At 43.3% G+C, this 14434-nt stretch overlaps 1 long non-coding RNA gene and 1 other non-coding gene across 2 annotated transcripts in view; both read right to left on the bottom strand.

The window, feature by feature from the left end:
- Positions 1–14434, bottom strand: part of LOC132343033 (uncharacterized) — a 109398-nt gene that overhangs the window by 3594 nt on the left and 91370 nt on the right. The gene's annotated exons all lie outside the window — the stretch shown is intronic.
- Positions 1149–1255, bottom strand: LOC112442765 (U6 spliceosomal RNA). The gene has a single exon (XR_003031060.1). It is a non-coding gene; the product is annotated as a U6 spliceosomal RNA (small nuclear RNA).

Genomic DNA, 14434 nt, shown 5'->3' with positions numbered 1-14434 from the left:
GAACTAAGACCCAAATTCGAAATATCTGGAATGGAAAGTAAAGGATCTAGAACTTAATTCTGTATGTTCAGAAGGCTCAGCCAGTAAAGAATCTGCTTGCAATGCAGGAGACCTGGGTTCAATCCCTGGGTCAGGAAGATTTCCTGGAGGAGGGCATGACAACCCACTCCAGCATTCTTGCCTGGAGAATCCCATGGACAGAGAAGCCTGGTGAGCTGTAGTCCATGGGGTCACAAAGAGTCAGACATGATTGAGCGACTAGGCACGCACACCAAGCTGCTTGAGTAGGAAGTGATGTCAGTACCTGAGGAGGTCCAGTACATGAAAACCCTGTTCCTGTCCCATGTGTGAAGGCAAGTGAGGGTCAGACAAGGAGTCAGTCAGTCAGAAGGAGGGAAAAACATCACCTTTGTTGTTGAAAAAGACAAGGTTGCAGATTTTATCTTAGCTGTGTTCACTAAGTGACCTTTTGAATATACTTCCAAAATTAAATCTATTTCCCCTTTCGTAGGCTCAGCTGGACAATCATGGGACTCCTCCATATGATCAGTTCAGTTCAGTTCAGTGGCTCAGTTGGGTCCAACTCTTTGCAACCCCATGGGTTGCAGTACGCCAGGCCTCCCTGTCCATCAGCAATTCCCATAGTTTACCTAAACCCATGTCCATTGAGTAGGTGATGCCATCCAACCATCTCATCCTCTGTCGCCCCTTCTCCTCCCCCTTCAATCTTTCCCAGCATCAGGGTCTTTTCAATCGAGTCAGTTCTTCGAATCAGGAGGCCAAAATACTGGAGTTTCAGTTTCAGCATCAGTCCTTCCAATGAATATTCAGGACTGATTGCCTTTAGTATATTTCCTTCCATATGTAAACATAGATCAATTTTTTAAGCATTTGTACACCATTAAGATGTGAGAAGACAATCCACAGAATGGGAGAAAATTCTTGCCAATCATATATCTGATCAGAGATTTTTGTGTGGGGGCTTAATAAACATTTATTGGATTAATGAATAAACAGCAGGTGCTTAATATATCATCTAGGAATTAAAGAATATGTGAATAAATAGAATAGTTTATAATATTTCATTTTCCAAAGATATACTATGCCAATTTTCAATTTATTTTGCCATACTTGATAGATATCTTTTTAAAAATATGAAACATTTCACAAATTTGTGTGTCATCCTCGCACAGGGGTCATGATAATCTTCTCTGTATGATCCCAATTTTACTATATGTGCTGCCAAAGTGAGCACTGACCAGAGATTTTTTTTTATCTAGAATATAAAAAGAACAATTACAGTTCTTTTAATAATAGAAAGAAAATTAACCCAAATTTAAAACGAGTAAAGGATCTTAATAGACATTTCTCCAAAGAAGGTATACAAATGAGCAATAAGCATACAAAAACTGTTCAATACCATTGGGCTTCAAGGTAATACACATCAAAACCACAAGATAGCACGTCACATCCTCTAGGATGACTAGAACCAATAAATAGGATAACAAGTGTTGTCAAAGATATGGAGAAATTGGGGTCCTTAAAAACTGTTCATGGGAATGTAAAACAGTTCTTTCCCTTTGCAAAACAGTCTGGAAGTTTCTCAAAAAGCTAAACGAAGAATTTTCATATGACCCAGCAATATCACTCTCAGGTATATACCCAAGAGAAATGAAAACATATGTCCACACAAAAACGTGTGCGCAAATGTTCATTGCAGCATTATTCATAATAGACCAAATCTGAAAAGGATCTTTGGGATTGGAATGAATTGTCAAATTTGCTGGCATATTGAGTGCATGCTAGTAAAGTAATGCTCATAATTCTACAAACCAGGCTTCAGCAATACGTGAACCGTGAACTTCCAGATGTTCAAGCTGGTTTTAGAAAAGGTAGAGGAACCAGACATCAAATTGCCAACATCTGCTGGATCATGGAAAAAGGAAGAGAGTTCCAGAAAAATGTCTATTTCTGCTTTATTGAGTATGCCAAAGCCTTTGACTGTGTGGATCACAATCAACTGTGGAAAATTCTTCAAGAGATGGGAATACCAGACCACCTGACCTGCCTCTTGAGAAACCGATATGCAGGTCAGGGAGCAACAGTTAGAACTGGACATGGAACAACAGACTGGTTCCAAATAGGAAAAGGAATATGTCAAGACTGTATATTGTCACCCTGCTCATTTAACTTCTATGCGGAGTACATCATGAGAAATGCTGGGCTGGAAGAAGCACAAGCTGGAATCAAGATTGCTGGGAGAAATATCAATAACCTCAGAAATGCAGATGACACCACCCTTATGGCAGAAAGTGAAGAGGAACTCAAAAGCCTCTTGATGAAAATGAAAGAAGAGAGTGAAAAAATTGGCTTAAAGCTCAACATTCAGAAAACAAAGATCATGGCATCCGGCCCATCACTTCATGGGAAATAGATGGGGAAACAGTGGAAACAGTGTCAGACTTTATTTTGGGGGGCTCCAAAATCACTGCAGATGGTGACTGCAGCCATGAAATTAAAAGACGCTTACTCCTTGGAAGGAAAGTTATGACCAACCTAGATAGCATATTCAAAAGCAGAGACATTACTTTGCCAACAAAGGTCCGTCTAGTCAAGGCTATGGTTTTTCCAGTGGTCATGTATGGATGTGAGAGTTGGACTGTGAAGAAAGCCAAGTGCCAAAGAATTGATGCTTTTGAACTGTGGTGTTGGAGAAGACTCTTGAGAGTCCCTTGGACTGCAAGGAGATCCAACCAGTCCATTCTAAAGGAGATCAGTCCTGGGTGTTCACTGGAAGGACTGATGCTGAAGCTGAAACTCCAATACTTTGGCCACCTCATGAGAAGAGTGAGTGTTTGGAAAAGACTCTGATGCTAGGAGGGATTGGGGGCAGAAGGAGAAGGGGACGACAGAGGATGAGATGGCTTGATGGCATCACTGACTCGATGGATGTGAGTCTGAGTGAAGTCCGGGAGTTGGTGATGGACAGGGAGGCCTGGTGTGCTGCAATTCATGGGGTTGCAAAGAGTCAGACACGACTGAGCGACTGAACTGAACTGAACTGAAAAGGATCATGAGCCTGCAAATGGATTAATAAAATGTGGCATATCCATACAGTCAATCAGTGTTTGTCAATAAAAAGAAGTGAAGCACTCATCCATGCTAACACCATGCATGGATCTTGAAAACATTACACTAAGTGCAAGGAGCCAGATACAAAGAACAATGTATTGTGTGATTCAGTTTACATGAAATATCCTAATAGGCAAATCTGTAGAGACAGAGAGCAAATTAGTGATTGGCTATTTGTCACCCTGCTTATTTAACTTCTATGCAGAGTACATCATGAGAAGCGCTGGGCTGGAAGAAGCACAAGCTGGAATCAAGATTGCTGGGAGAAATATCAATAACCTCAGATATGCAGATGACACCACCCTTATGGCAGAAAGTGAAGAGGAACTAAAAAGTCTCTTGATGAAAGTGAAAGAGGAGAGTGAAAAAATTGGCTTAAAGCTCAACATTCAGAAAACGAAGATCATGGCATCTGGTCCCATCACTTCATGGGAAATAGATGGGGAAAGAGTGGAAACAGTGTCAGACTTATTTTTGGGGGCCCCAGAATCACTGCAGATGGTGACTGCAGCCATGAAATTAAAAGACACTTACTCCTTGAAAAGCAAGAATATACAATGGATTAAAGACAATCTCTTTAACAAGTGGTGCTGGGAAATCTGGTCAACCACTTGTAAAAGAATGAAACTAGAACACTTTCTAACACCATACACAAAAATAAACTCAAAATGGATTAAAGATCTAAACGTAAGACCAGAAACTATAAAACTCCTAGAGGAGAACATAGGCAAAACACTCTCCGACATACATCACAGCAGGATCCTCTATGACCCACCTTCCAGAATATTAGAAATAAAAGCAAAAATAAACAAATGGGACCTAATTAAACTTAAAAGCTTCTGCACAACAAAGGAAAGTATTAGCAAGGTGAAAAGGCAGCCTTCAGAATGGGAGAAAATAATAGCAAATGAAGCAACTGACAAACAACTAATCTCAAAAATATACAAGCAACTCCTACAGCTCAACTCCAGAAAAATAAATGACCCAATCAAAAAAATGGGCCAAAGAACTAAATAGACATTTCTCCAAAGAAGACATACAGATGGCTAACAAACACATGAAAAGATGCTCAACATCACTCATTATCAGAGAAATGCAAATCAAAACCACAATGAGGTACCATTTCACGCCAGTCAGAATGGCTGCGATCCAAAAGTCTACAAGCAATAAATGCTGGAGAGGGTGTGGAGAAAAGGGAACCCTCTTACACTGTTGGTGGGAATGCAAACTAGTACAGCCACTATGGAGAACAGTGTGGAGAGTCCTTAAAAAACTGGAAATAGAACTGCCTTATGATCCAGCAATCCCACTGCTGGGCATACACACTGAAGAAACCAGAAGGGAAAGAGACATGTGTACCCCAATGTTCATCGCAGCACTGTTTATAATAGCCAGGACATGGAAGCAACCTAGATGTCCATCAGCAGATGAATGGATAAGAAAGCTGTGGTACATATACGCAATGGAGTATTACTCAGCCTTTATTTATTTTTTTTTAATTTTATTTTATTATTTTTTTAAATTTTATTTTATTTTTAAACTTTACATAATTGTATTCGTTTTGCCAAATATCAAAATGAATCCACCACAGGTATACATAAAGAATTCATTTGAATCAGTTCTAATGAGGTGGATGAAACTGGAGCCTATTATACAGAGTGAAGTAAGCCAGAAAGAAAAACACCAATACAGTATACTAATGCATATATATGGAATTTAGAAAGATGGTTAACAATAACCCTGTGTACGAGACAGCAAAAGAGACACTGTCAGTCTTATGGACTCTGTAGGAGAGGGAGAGGGTGGGAAGATTTGGGAGAATGGCATTGAAACATGTATAATATCATGTATGAAACGAGTCGCCAGTCCAGGTTCAATGCATGATACTGGATGCTTGGGCTGGTGCACTGGGACAGCCCAGAGGGATGGTATGGGGAGGGAGGAGGGAGGAGGGTTCAGGATTGGGAATACATGTATACCAGTGGCGGATTCATTTCGATATTTGGCAAAACTAATACAATATTGTAAAGTTTAAAAATAAAATAAAATTAAAAAAAAATAAAGTTGCTTGTTGGTGCTAGTAAAATAAATAAATAAAAATAAATGACACTTACTCCTTGAAAGGAAAGTTATGACCAATCTAGAATGCATATTCAAAAGCAGAGACATTACTTTGCCAACAAAGGTCCGTCTAGACAAGGCTTTGGTTTTTCCAGTGGTCATGTATGGATGTGAGAGTTGGACTTGAAGAAAGCTGAACACCGAAGAATTGATGCTTTTGAACTGTGGTGTTGGAGAAGACTCTTGAGAGTCTCTTGGACTGCAAGGAGATCCAACCAGTCCATTCTAAAGGAGATAAGTCTTGGGTGTTCTTTGGAAGGACTGATGCTAAAGCTGAAACTCCCAGTACTTTGGCCACCTCATGCGAAGAGTTGACTCATTGGAAAAGACTCTGATGTTGGGAGGGATTGGGGGCAGGAGGAAAAGGGGACGACGGAGGGTGAGATGGTTGGATGGCATCACTGACTCGATGGACGTGAATTTGAATGAACTCCAGGAGATGGTGATGGACAGGGAGGCCTGGTGTGCTGCGATTCATGGGGTCGCAAAGAGTCGGACATGACTGAGCGACTGAACTGAAATGAACTGAACTGAAGGCTGGGAGGGATGGGTGAGTTGGTGCAGGGTGCTAAGGAATGTATGGCTTCATTTCAGGGGTTATGAAATGTAAAATTGGTTGTGGTGATAACTGCACTGTTCAGTGGATATTGAACATAAAAAGTCATTGAACTGTATAATTCGAATGGGTGAATTGCATTATATATATTATATATTATTCATTGAATTGCATATCAATAAAGCTCTTAAACTTTTTAACTTCTTCAAAAAAACTTAAAAGAGAGATAAGCCACTTTCTAACCTACTCAAGAAAAAAATGAGAGGGCAGGGAGAAAAAACACAACTAGAGAGAACAAGTAATGACAAGGGGAATAAAAAACTGAGAAAGCAAATTATTTAAAGTCACTGTACTATTTAGCAAGAGGCCATGCAAACAAATGTGTAATTCTAAATGAAATGATTCCTCCATTGTAAACTCACATTTTCCTCTGGAGAATGAAATGCACCAAAAATTACCCTGGTAGAGATGGAAAGTCTAAGCCAGCAACATTCCAGAAAGAAGAAAAAATGCTATGGTAATCATTTTTCTCCTGGTAATACCACGATAGGAACTTCCCTCAAATCTCAGTGGCTTAAAAAAACAAAGATTTATTTCCTCACTTATGATGGATGTTGGGGTTTCCCACATGGCTCAGTGGTAAAGAATCCACCTGCCAATGCAGGAGACACAGGAGACGCAGGTTCTATCCCTGGGTTGGGAAGACCTCCTGGAGTAGGAAATGGCAACCCACTCCAGTATTCTTGCCTGGGAAATTCCACTGACAGAGGAGCCTGGTGGGCTACAGTCCATGGGATCTCAAAAGAGTCAGATACTACTGAGCTTGCACACACGTTACAAGTCAGCTGCAAGTTGCGGGTGGCTCTGACTAGCATTGCTTCATGTATCTTCTTCATTTGAGATCCAGGCCGAAGAAGCAGCCCATCTTTGGAGGAAAGAGCAAGGGAGCTTATGGAAATGCACAGTGATTCTTTTTTTTTTTTTTTTTTAACATGTAGTTACTTGGCAGCACTGGGTCTGTGTTGTGGCATAAGATCTTCAGCTATGGCGTGTAGAATCTAGTTCCTCGAGCAGGGATCAGACCCAGGCCCCCTGAATTGTGAAAATGGATTCTTAGCCACTGAACCCCCAGGGAAGTCCCAGCACAGCAATTCTTAAAGTTTTTGCTTTGAACTGGAACACATCACAGTCATTCAACTTCATCAGTAAAAGCACAGCAGAGGGATGCAGATCCACAACGTCCCACAGGGAGGCAGTGCAAGTAACACAAAGAACAAGGGGAGCTTTTTTCCTCCACAACACAGACCCAGTGCTGAGTTGGAGAGGGTGTGGAGAAAAGGGAACCCTCTTACACTGTTGGTGGGAATGCAAACTAGTACAGCCACTATGGAGAACAGTGTGGAGAGTCCTTAAAAAACTGGAAATAGAACTGCCTTATAATCCAGCAATCCCACTGCTGGGCATACACACTGAGGAAACCAGAATTGAAAGAGACACATGTACCCCAATGTTCATTGCAGCACTGTTTATAATAGCCAGGACATGGAAGCAACCTAGATGTCCATCAGCAGATGAATGGATAAGAAAGCTGTGGTACATATACATAATGGAGTATTACTCAGCCATTAAAAAGAATACATTTGAATCAGTTCTAATGAGGTGGATGAAACTGGACCCTATTATACACAGTGAAGTAAGCCAGAAAGAAAAACACCAATACAGTATACTAACGCATATATATGGAATTTATAAAGATGGTAACAATAACCCTGTATACGAGACAGCAAAAGAGACACTGATGTATAGAACAGTCTTTTGGACTCTGTGGGAGAGGGAGAGGGTGGGATGATTTGGCAGAATGGCATTGAAACATGTATAATATCATATATGAAACGAGTCGCCAGTCCAGGTTCTATGCACGATACTGGATGCTTGGTGCTGGTGCACTGGGACGACCCAGAGGGATGGTACGGGCAGGGAGGAGGGAGGAGGGTTCAGAATGGGGAACACAGGTATACCTGTCGTGGATTCATTTTGATATATGGCAAACCAATACAATATTGTAAAGTTAAAAAAAAAAAAAAAGTACAAACTAGCATGTCCGTCAGCAATGTGTTCCCAAGAGCAACACACAGAAGCAGGGAGAGGGGAGGAGGGTAAGTGATGCCTATAGAGGCCAGAAAGAGGAGGGGCTGACACACCAGGAAGGAGCGACCGCTCACCTGGACCAGGCAGGACGCAGCGCACCAGGCTGCATGTCTAACTCCACAAGCTCAGAGCCAGACACTCCCAGGAAAAGAGCATCTCCTATAAAGTCAAACAGCAAGATAGCTGATTCATGTTATTGTACAGCAGAAACTAACATAACATTGTAAAGCAATTATACTACAATTAAAAAGGTCAAACAGTAGAGCAGGTTCCTGCCAGAGCCTCCCTGCAGAGGAAGGGAAGGATACCAGGGAAGGGGGGCAGGGGGAGGACAGTGTTAAAGGAACAGAACTTCCATCAGTGCATCCTACCAGAAGCCCAATGCTTTGAGCACCTGATGCATAGAACTGACTCATTGGAAGAGACCCTAATGCTGGGAAAGACTGAAGGGGGGAGGAGAAGGGGATGACAGAGGATGAGATGGTTGGATGGCATCGCCGACTCGATGGACATGAGTTTGAGCAAGCTTTGGGAGTTGGTGATGCACAGGGAAGCCTGGTGTGCTGCAGTCCATGGGGTCACAAAGAATTGGACACAACTAAGCAACTGAACTGACCAGAAGCCCTGACCCAAGAATATCCTAAATTCCAGGGCCACTGGAGGCAGACACTGCTGTCATCCTTTGCTAAGAGGAAACTGAGGTTCAGAGATGCTGAGTGAGGTGCCCCAAGGTCATACTCTGCTCACTAGCAGAATCTGGATCTGCTCTTCATTCTTGTGACTTCTACTGCCACTGGTATATTGTCCTTTAGAAGGGAGAAAGGCCAGGAAGAGCTGACAGTTGGGCTTGAATAGCATCCTACTGGCCAACTAGCTGTTCATCCCCATGCTCTTCCACTGATGGCCAACAGACGCCATCCTGGGTGCCCTGAGTTCCCTCCATCAGTGCCTGCTTGATCCTGACTATCTCCCTGTGACCTGTCCATTCAACACTACCATCTGACACTGCCTGCTCTGCTAGCACCAAATATGATATATATCAGCTTCCTAAACACACAAGATCCCCTCAAAATCACCTTCCTGTCAGTCCTCACCACTGGATGTTCTCAGTTATCCTTCCTTCTGCCTGGAGCAGTCTCCAGCACCGCTTCCCACCCACCTGTTTCTGCCTTGGGTCCTGCTCATCCCTGGGATTCCAGCACAAACATCCGTAGGAGGACTTCTCCAGCTTCTTGCATCTTGCTGGTGTTCTGATGTCAACCTTCACACACCTCGTCCAACACCACTATAATTTACAATACCTACTTCTTTAAGTCCAGGCTTTAACACCAGAATGAAACCTTTGGGGATTGAGGGTCCCTGTGTGTTCTGTTCACCATGTGCTTCCTCGGTGTCTAAGATAACGCCTGGTACCAAAGAAAGGTTCAAGAAATCGACCATGTCTGAGTGTGTGAAGGCATGAACACTGGAGGAGGCAGAATTCAATGCCTCTATTTTACCTTCAGAAAACTGAGTTCCACAAACACAAGAGAAGCAAAGAGGCAGCTTCCCTGAATTCCTGTGTGGATGGAAGGAGGGGTACTATACCCATGGGCCCTACATTCAAGGAGTCCAGAACTCTGTACTGACAGCAGACCAGCTTCAGCCTTGCCTTGACCGAGGGTGCACATTCCCAAATCCATCCAAGCTTGGGCAATCCAATACCAAGAATCGGTCTCATGGGAAGGCATTTCTCAGTCAAAACACTGACTCCCCTTTTCAGAGTGCCCAGCTTTCTGAGTTTCCCTGCAGGGGCTATTAATCAAATATGAAATCCTCAGCCATCCTAGAAGATTCACCTTGGACTTTTCTGCATGTAAAAGAAAATGTCCTTCACACTGTCCACGGGGCAGAGACGGGGGGGCTGGTTCTAAATTCCCCTGCTAGGCTTCCCTGGCTTCCCTGCTGTGGCTCAGTGGTTAAGAATCTGCCTGCCAATGCAGGAGGCACGGGTTCTATCCTTGATCTGGGAAGACTCCACATATGGCAGAGCCACTAAGCCTGTGCACCACAACTACTGAGCTTGTGCTCTAGAACTCAGGAGCTGCAACTACAGGAACACGTGCAGCGACTACTGAAGCCTGACGTCCCAGAGCCTGCGCTCTGCACCCAGAGAAGCCGCTGCAGTGAGAAGCCCGAGCACCGCAACTAGTGGGTAGCCCCTGCTCGCCGCAACTAGAGAAAACAAAGACCCAGGACAGCCATAAATAAATCAATAAATAATAACCCCCACTGTTGTCTCTGTGGAGCCCTTCTGGGCATACCAGCCTGCAGGGAAACTACTTTGCCTGGTGTTCCCCATCACCTCTTTACTGCCCCTCATTTTAGGCAGCTCCCACAAACTGCCTGGGGAATCTCTCGTCTTCTGGTGGAAAAGACTTTTAGATTGACGTCATCCTTCCTCCCAAACTATGCAAGTGTCAAGATTTCATTATGCTTTTCTTAACAAATACTTAGGTCTTTCCTCCCTTCTTGACCTGACATTTCAGAGATGGAGAGAATGCTTTATACCTTCACAGTCCTCACTGCACCAGGACAGCTTGGGCAGTGTCTGCTATTGTGCATGGGGGCTGTACTGGGGCTTGTGTTCCACCCCAGCTGTGGAGCTTACCTTCCTGCCCGTGTTCATCAAGGGTGACCTACTGCTTCTTCTTCAATGGTCTACATCATTGGAAATTAACATGAAAAATCTGCTTGAGTACTCAGAGGCTGTTCCTGTGTGGAGCAAAGAATGTAAGAACAGGCTCGTGTCCAGGTTGCCTGCTTCTGGAGCAGGGTGCAGATGGGGGTGTTTCTGTTCACTGACACCAGGACCTCCAGAGGAACCCTAGGGTTCCCAGCTCTGGGCTATAGGGGCAATTGTGCTATTTATGTATTTCCCAGGTAGCCTCAGGGAGAGCCCTCTCAGGGGTCCTGTGGGAGTTTGAAGCTTAGTAATTGCCCCATGCCCTTTGCATCCCCTCAGGAGCATTGCTGAAAAGGGGGAAGGATGTGGTCCAGCAGCACTGGGATTTCCTTTCTGAAAAGTTACTAACTGCCTATCTCTTGGGCTGACTAACCTTCCCTAGGAACTTGCCTGGTGGTCCAGTGGATATGAATCTGCCTGCCAATGCAGGGAACACAGGTTCAATCCCTGGTCTGGAAAGATTCCACATGCTGCGGGGCAACTAAGCCCCCGTGCCACAACTACTGAATCCTGCAAGCTCTAGAGCCCCACGCCACCACAAGAGAAGCCACCGAATGAGAAGCTCTCCCATTGCAGCTGGAGAGTAGCTCCTGCTTACCACAACAAGAGAAAGCCTGCATGCAGCAACAAAGACCGAGCACAGCCAAAAATGAATTTAAAACTTCCCTCACCTGGTGAAGGAAATTGACATCCAAGTCCAAGAGACACAGAATGTCCCAAACAGGATGACCAAAGACACCCACATGATGGCACATTATAACTGAAATGCCAGAAGTGAAAGATATAGAGAGAGTCTTAAAAGCAGTAAGAAACAACTAGTTATGTACAAGGGAACCCCCATAAGACTATCAGCTGATTTTTCTTCAGAAACTTTATAGGCCAGAAAGGATTAGCATGATACGGTACGTCCCCTACATACAAACCTTTAAGTTTTGAACTTTCGAAGATGTGAATGTGCGTTTTCATGTCCAATCACATAAGTTAGTAGATAAAATAGAATCCAGCAAGGAACCAGAAGCTGTGTCATCAACATCGGGCATGAGTGAAAGTACAGCTTGCCTTCCATCTGCCCTTGCTGATGAGCCTTTAGCTCTCCCATCTCCCACCCCTTCTCCCACCTCCAGTCACTAACTCGTCCTGCCTGTTCACTTGATGCCAGCCCCTGTATGCCAGCTGTTATACTGTACTACTGTACTTTTCAAGGTATGGCACTGTAAGATTAAAAATGTTTTTTGTGTGTGTGTTTGTTTTTTATGTGTTATTTGTGTGCAAGGTATTAGAAACCTTTTACAGTACAGTACTATATGGGCTTCCCAGGGGGCACTACTGGTAAAGAACTCATCTGCCAATGAAGGAGTTGTAAGAGATGTGGGTTTGATTCCTGGGTTGAGAAGATCCCCTGGAGGAGAGCAGGGCAACCCACTCCAGTATTCTTGCCAGATAATCCCATGGACAGAGGAGCCTGGCAGGCTACAGTTGATGGGCTCATGAAGAGTCAGATATGACTGAAGCGACTTAGCAACATGCAGCATGCTCCAACTATATATCAGATTGTGTTAATTGGGTACCTAAGCTAACTTCCCACAGTTTATTGTGATCCACACAGTCAAAAGCTTTGGCAGAGTCAATAAAGCAGAAGTAGATGTTTTTCTGGAACTCTCTTGCTTTTTCCATCATCCAGCAGATGTTGGCAATTTGATCTCTGGTTTCTCTGCCTTTTCTAAAACCAGCTTGAACATCAAGAAGTTCACGGTTCACGTATTGCTGAAGCCTGGCTTGGAGAATCTTGAGCATTACTTTACTAGTGTGTGAGATGAATGCAATTGTGCAGTAGTTTGAGCGTTCTTTGACATTGCCTTTCTTTGGGATTGGAACAAAAACTGACCTTTTCCAGTCCTGTGGCCACTGCTGACTTTTCCAAGTTTGCTGGCATATTGAGTGCAGCACTTTCACAGCATCATCTTTCAGGATTTGAAATAGCTCCACTGGAATTCCATCACCTCCACTAGCTTTGTTCGTAGTGATGCTTTCTAAGGCCCACTTGGCTTCACATTCCAGGATGTCTGGCTCTAGGTCACTGATCACACCATCGTGATTATCTGGTTCATGAAGATCTTTTTTGTACAGTTCTTCTGTGTATTCTTGCCACCTCTTCTTAATATCTTCTGCTTCTGTTAGATCCATACCATTTCTGTCCTTTATTGAGCCCATCTTTGCATGAAATGTTCCTTTGGTATCTCTAATTTTCTTGAAGAGATCTCTAGTCTTTCCCATTCTGTTGTTTTCCTCTATTTCTTTGCATTGATCACTGAGGAAGGCTTTCTTATCTCTTCTTGCTATTCTTTGGAACTCTGCATTCAGATGCTTATATCTTTCCTTTTCTCCTTTGCTTTTCACTTCTCTTCTTTTCACAGCTATTTGTAAGGCCTCCCCAGACAGCCATTTTGCTTGTTTGCATTTTTTTTACATGGAGATGATCTTGATCCCTGTCTCCTGTACAATGTCACGAACCTCAGTCCATAGTTCATCAGGCACTCTATCAGATCTAGGCCCTTAAATCTATTTCTCACTTCCACTGTATAATCATAAAGGATTTGATTTAGGTCATACCTCAACGGTCTAGTTGTTTTCCCTACTTTCTTCAATTTAAATCTGAATTTGGTAATAAGGAGTTCATGATCTGAGCCACAGTCAGCTCCTGGTCTTGTTTTTGTTGACTGTATAGAGCTTCTCTATCTTTGGCTGCAAAGAATATAATTAATCTGATTTCGGTGTTGACCATCTGGTGAAGTCCACGTGTAGAGTCTTCTGTTGTGTTGTTGGAAGAGGGTGCTTGCTATGACCAGTGCATTTTCTTGACAAAACTCTATTAGTCTTTGCCCTGCTTCATTCCATATTCCAAGGCCAAATTTGCCTGTTACTCCAGGTGTTTTTTGACTTCCTACTTTTGCACTCCAATCCCCTATGATGAAAAGGACATCTTTTTGGGGTGTTAGTTCTAAAAGGTCTTGTAGGTCTTCATAGAACTGTTCAACTTCAGCTTCTTCAGTGTTACTGGTTGGGGCATAGACTTGGATTACTGTGATGTTGAATGGTCTGCCTTGGAAACGAACAGAGATCATTCTGTCATTTTGGAGATTGCATCCAAGTACTGCATTTCAGACTCTTTTGTTGGTCATGATGGCTACTCCATTTCTTCTGAGGGATTCCTGCCCGCAGTAGTCGATATAATGGTCGTATGAGTTAAATTCACCCATTCCAGTCCATTAATTCTGAAAGAGATGGGAATACCAGACCACCTGACCTGCCTCTTGAGAAATCTGTATGCAGGTCGGGAAGCAACAGTTAGAACTAGACATGGAACAACAGACTGGTTCCAAATAGGAAAAGGAGTACATCAAGGCTGTATATTGTCACCCTGCTTATTTAACTTATATGCAGAGTATAGCATGAGAAACACCAGACTGGAAGAAGCACAAGCTGAAATCAAGATTGCCAGGAGAAATATCAATAACCTCAGATATGCAGATGACACCACCCTTATGGCAGAAAGTGAAGAGGAACTCAAAAGCCTCTTGATGAAAGTGAAAGAGGAGAGTGAAAAAGTTGGCTTAAAGCTCAATATTCAGAAAACGAAGATCATGGCATCCGGTCCCATCACTTCATGGGAAATAGATGGGGAAACAGGGGAAACAGTGTCAGACTTTATTTTGGGGGGGCTCCAAAATCACTGCAGATGGTAATTGCAGCCA

The sequence above is a fragment of the Bos taurus genome, chromosome 19, assembly GCF_002263795.3.
Source record: "Bos taurus isolate L1 Dominette 01449 registration number 42190680 breed Hereford chromosome 19, ARS-UCD2.0, whole genome shotgun sequence".
Taxonomy (NCBI): domain Eukaryota; kingdom Metazoa; phylum Chordata; class Mammalia; order Artiodactyla; family Bovidae; genus Bos; species Bos taurus.
This window is presented reverse-complemented; position numbering and strand designations above follow the sequence as displayed.